This window comes from Cetorhinus maximus, unplaced genomic scaffold (assembly GCF_964194155.1).
Source record: "Cetorhinus maximus unplaced genomic scaffold, sCetMax3.hap1.1 HAP1_SCAFFOLD_602, whole genome shotgun sequence".
Taxonomy (NCBI): Eukaryota; Metazoa; Chordata; class Chondrichthyes; order Lamniformes; family Cetorhinidae; genus Cetorhinus; species Cetorhinus maximus.
Window position 1 is genome coordinate 123,112 of NW_027596544.1, and position 5,723 is coordinate 128,834.

At 53.4% G+C, this 5,723-nt stretch overlaps 1 pseudogene; it reads right to left on the bottom strand.

Moving 5' to 3' along the window:
* Positions 1-470: 470 nt before the first annotated feature.
* LOC144674262 (perforin-1 pseudogene) lies at positions 471-2,227 on the bottom strand (annotated as a pseudogene).
* Between the last annotated feature and the right edge of the window lie 3,496 nt (positions 2,228-5,723).

Consider the following 5,723-nt stretch of genomic DNA (forward strand, 5'->3'; position numbering starts at 1 on the left):
GAGAAAGCAATTGCTGACTGGGTGTCTACTGGGGTGGAGGGAGGTGCCCTCCCCCTGACTAACTCGACCCCAGACAGCTTGGCGGCCAGCGATGTTTTACTTTGATGCATTAGTTCCACCTCTCAATGCAAAGCAATGCTCAGGGTAGCACCCAATTCTACAGGAAACTCTTCAAGCGAAGCGAGGTGGACCTGAGCTCCATTGGGAGGTCCCTTCTATCCCAGATAGTCCGGGGACACGGAGCATGGCCGGGCCTGAAAGCCGAAGGGCTCATGCCCGTTGAGACCGGGAATTCCAATCACCCGATGGATCCTCCCAGAGGGCTGTCCGGTCAGGAACTGGAATGTGGGAATGGGAATGGTGGAGGTGGGGGGGGGAGATTATTGGGGGGAGGGGGAGAGCTCCTTTGTGTAGGAGCGAGGGAGTGGGTCACCGATGTGGGGGTGTGGGGTGGAGGGGGGGGTGGGGCACGGAAGGGTTATTCTCAAGGGAACACGACAGAGGGGATGGGCTCCTCGGAGGGAGAGGGGGCGGGGGAGATGGGGCGAAGGGTAAAGTTGGCGAGCGACTGGTAGTGGGTGAAGGCTGGGCCATCGGGGCGGGGCACGTAACCCCGGCAGGTAGGCCCCCCCAGGTGGGCTCCGCAAGCGAAGGTGTAGCTATAGGTCACTTTGCCATACTTGAGGTAACAGACCTGGTCGTGCTGGCCGGACTGAAGTTCTACCTCACACGTGCCCAAGTGGTCATCACTAACAATCACATCGCTATCCCAGACCTCGATGGCCAACTTCTGGCCTGTTCCTGCCTGGACCTCCCCCAGGTAGAGCCTGGTGTTCCACGTCGGGTTATTGTTGTTCGATATCACCGAGGTGGTGAGTTTCATCCGGCCGTAGCGGACGATGACGTAGCCATCGGTGCCGGTCAGGTAATCGCCCCAGAGGTCGGACCCTTGCTTGACCGTCACCGCCAGGCGCCCCATGCCCGTCACCTTGGGGCAGCACTGGCGGTCCACCCGGCTGTCCTCGCGGCACAGGCAGGAGCAGGGGTCCCTCCGGTCCTGGTGCGAGCCCGAGGGGCACTGGGTGGCCCCGCACTCCCGGGAGAGGGCGTTGGCCATGATGTAGTCGCTGATGTAGCGCCGCAGGTTGGCGTGGCGCGGGTCGGAGCGGGGCAGCAGCTGGTGGAGGGGCTCCAGCGCGTACCGCACCATGCCCGGGCTGGTGGTCAGGCTGTCCGCCCAGCTGGTGAAGGCTGACCTGCCCCTGGAGAAGAAGAGATCCGCTCCCTGGCGGGCATTGCCCCCCGTCACCTCCGTCCTCCGGTCGCTGAAGGCCTGGTGGACGCTGTCTCGGTGCCCCATGGCACGCGCCAGCGCCTTACACCGCTGGAATCTCGCCGTGGCACTGGCTTCTATCCCCGTCTGGGCACTGGCCTCCACCGCCAGGCAGTCCTTCACCTCCTCGGTGGTGTAGCCCTGGGACGCCGCCTCACAGGAACGAATAGCCGTCACGTCCTTGAAGCGACCACCCAGCTTGACTGACTTGACGTAATGGGTGCCGTAGGTGGCCACCAGCTTCTGGTAGTGGTACTTGCTGCCCCCGTGTGAGGCGTTGGACAGCCTTGGCAGGGATTGGGCAAACTGGGTGGCCAAGAGGGGCTGGTCCTTCACCCGGTACTGGTAGTATTGGCAGTGGAACTCGTGGCTGGTGAAGCTGTACTTGTCCGATTTGGACCTCGTTGTGCCAAAAGCCGTCAGACTGGACTTGGAACCCGCCACCACGAGGTTGCCAGTGATGCCCGGCTTGATGGGTATCTGGAGGCCCGCCTGCCAATCGTTGGAGATCGCCGAGGTGCCAGAATTGGCCAGCTCCGCGGCGGAGCGGAAGAGACGGCTGGACAGCGAGCGCTTGCAGGACGTGCGGACCCGCCAGTCCACCAGCGAGAGGGGCAGGCGTTGTTGGGCGTCGGCCAGTAGCCAGTTTCTGCAGAGGGTGCAGGTGCCATCTGGGCTGTGCCAGGCGTCGACATCGATCACGAAGGCCCCCTTGGTGCGCAGGGTCACCACGTCGTACCCCTCCCCCGCCAGCCTGGCCCCTGGTATGAAGGCGGCGTCCGAGCACTCTTTGGCACTGCCCGTGTTGCACTGGCAGAGTGAGCCCCGGAAGATGCAGAGGAATAAGAGGCAGGATAATCCACTTGGCATGGTGGCATCGACAGCAGCTCCCATCAGTCAAATCAAGATATTCTGGAAAGGAAAGCAGAGGGTGTTAGACAGAGCCTCACCATCAGGGCCCCCTTTCAATGCATGAATATTCCCATCAGGGAATCCTTATTAAAGATGGGAACTCTTTCTTGTAAAGAGGAAAGGAGATTAAAATTTTTGAAGAGGATACTTGTTTATCCTGACAGATTTATGAGCCGTTAAGATGATTAACGTTTAAAGTGGATCTGAAGAATTTTTAGTTTAGTTTGACAGATTTATGAGCTGTTAAAACGATCGATTTTTAAAGTGGATCTGAAGAATTTTCAGTTTAGTTTGACAGATTTATGAGCTGTTAAAACGATCGATTTTTAAAGTGGATCAGAAGAATTTTCAGTTTAGTTTGACATATTTATGAGCTGTTAAAACGATCGATTTTTAAAGTGGATCTGAAGAATTTTCAGTTTAGTTTGACATATTTATGAGCTTTTAAGAGGATTTAAGTTCTTTTAAATGGGTGTGAAATACTGTTCCTTCATTTTGTCAGGTTTAAGCGCTGTTTGGATCCAATTTTTGAAGTGGATCGCAGAACTGCTTGCTTATCTTGACAGATTTATGAGCCATTTAGAGGCTTTATTGAGGTGGATTGATGAACTGATTGTTTAATTTGAAAGATATATGAATTGTCAAGATGATCTTTTTTTTCAAGTGAATAATAAATAAGTTGGACAATTATGACAGATTTATGAGCAGTTAAGTGGACATGTTTCAGTGAAACTGAAATAGATTTTTATTTTAACAGATTTATGAGCATCACTAAGACTCCCAAATGATCTTATAGGGCTCATGAATACTTACACAGTGGATGTTTTGTGTGTGGGGGTGGGGAGTCATAGGGGGTGTGGGGTGATGTGGTTAGGTACATGGGGGTGAGGCTGTGTTTGGTTTGTTGGATGAGGTGCAATGCCCAGCTGTGAGGGTGAAATGGGGGTGTAAGGGAATCAATGACAGGCATTAGGGGCTGTGGGGAAAGGAGAAGTGACGTGGGATGTAACTAATCGAGCGGCAAGGGGGTGAGGGTGGGTCTGGAAGGTGGGTAGTTATGAGTGTGGTCGTATGTTTTGGGGGTGAAGGGGTGCGGAGGAAGCGAGAGGGTATTAGGGGCTGTGTGGGCAGGTGGGATCGGACATGCTGGAGGGCTTGGATAGGTAAGGTTCGGTAAGGGGTTCAGTGGTCCATTTTAAAGAGGGGGGCCTGTCCATCAGGGAGCCCCATTTAAAGAGAGGGTGGCCCTATCATGAGAGAACGGTGGACCGGGGAGTGTTAGATGAGCTGCTGTTTCTGGAGGCCAGAAGTGGACACAGTGCGCGGGAATGTGGTTGAATGGTAAGGGACTCAGTGAAAGCCGGGAAAAGCAGTGGGGGTGGGGGATGTCGGGGCCTTGTAAACATTGTCTGCCTGCAGGCGATGGGTTATTGCCGGGATTCAATGTGTGAATGTGTCTGAAAACAAAGCAGGTACAGCACAGGGTTAGATACAGAGTAAAGCTCCCTCTACACTGTCCCCATCAAACACTCCCAGGACAGGTACAGCACGGGGTTAGATACAGAGTAAAGCTCCCTCTACACTGTCCCCATCAAACACTCCCAGGACAGGTACAGCACGGGGTTAGATACAGAGTAAAGCTCCCTCTACACTGTCCCCATCAAACACTCCCAGGACAGGTACCGCACGGGGTTAGATACAGAGTAAAGCTCCCTCTACACTGTCCCCATCAAACACTCCCAGGACAGGTAACGCACGGGGTTAGATACAGAGTAAAGCTCCCTCTACACTGTCCCCATCAAACACTCCCAGGACAGGTACAGCACGGGGTTAGATACAGAGTAAAGCTCCCTCTACACTGTCCCCATCAAACACTCCCAGGACAGGTACAGCACGGGGTTAGATACAGAGTAAAGCTCCCTCTACACTGTCCCCATCAAACACTCCCAGGACAGGTACAGCACGGGGTTAGATACAGAGTAAAGCTCCCTCTACACTGTCCCCATCAAACACTCCCAGGACAGGTACAGCATGGGGATAGATACAGAGTAAAGCTCCCTCTAAACTGTCCCCATCAAACACTCCCAGGACAGGTGCAGCACGGGGTTAGATACAGAGTAAAGCTCCCTCTACACTGTCCCCATCAAACACTCCCAGGACAGGTACAGCACGGGGTTAGATACAGAGTAAAGCTCCCTATACACAGTCCCCATCAAACACTCCCAGGACAGGTACAGCACGGGGTTAGATACAGAGTAAAGCTCCCTCTATACCGTCCCCATCAAACACTCCCAGGACAGGAACAGCATGGGGTTAGATACAGAGTAAACCTCCATCTACACTCTCCCCATCAAACACTCCCAGGACAGGTACAGCACGAGGTTAGATACAGAGTAAAGCTCCCTCTACACTGTCCCCATCAAACACTCCCGGGACAGATAAAGCACGGGGTTATATAGAGAGTAAAGCTCCCTCTACACCGTCTCCATCAAACACTCCCAGGACAGGTACAGCACGGGGTTAGATACAGAGTAAAGCTCACTCTACACTGTCCTCATCAAAATCTCCCAGGGCAGGTACAGCACGGGGTTAGATACAGAGAAAAGCTCCCTCTACACTGTACCCATCAAACACACCCAGGACAGGTACAGCACGGGGTTAGATACAGAGTAAATCTCCCTCTACACTGTACCCATCAAACACTCCCAGGACAGGTACAGCACAGGGATAGATACAGAGCAAATATGCCACTACAATGTCCCCATCAAACACTCCCAACACAGGTACAGCACGGGATTATATACAGACTAAAGCTCCCTTTAAACCGTCCCCATCAAACACGCCCAGGACAGATAAAGCACGGGGTTATATACAGACTAAAGCTGCCTCTACACCGTCTCCATCAAACACTCCCAGGACAGGTGCAGCAGGGGGTTAGATGCAGAGTAAAGCTCCCTCTACACCGTCTCCATCAAACACTCCCAGGACTGGTACAGCACGGGTTTAGATACAGAGTAAAGCTCCCTCTACACTGTCCCCATCAAATACTCCCAGGACAGGTACAGCACGGGGTTAGATACAGAGTAAATCTGCCACTACAATGTCCCCATCAAACAGTCCCAACACAGGTACAGCACGGGATTATGTACAGACTAAAGTTCCCTCCACACAGTCCCCATCAAACACGCCCAGGACAGGTACAGCACGGGGTTAGATACAGAGTAAAGCTCCCTCTACATTGTCCCCATCAAACACTCCCAGGACAGGTACAGCACGGGATTAGATACAGAGTAAAGCTCCCTCTACACCCTCCCCATCAAATACGCCAGGAAAGGTACAGCAAGGGGATAGATACAGAGTAAAGCTCCATCTATACGATCCACATCAGACACTCTAGGGTAGGTAAACCACAGGGTTGGATACATGTTAAAACTCCCCCTACACTGTCCCCATCAAACACTCCCAGGAAAGGAACAGC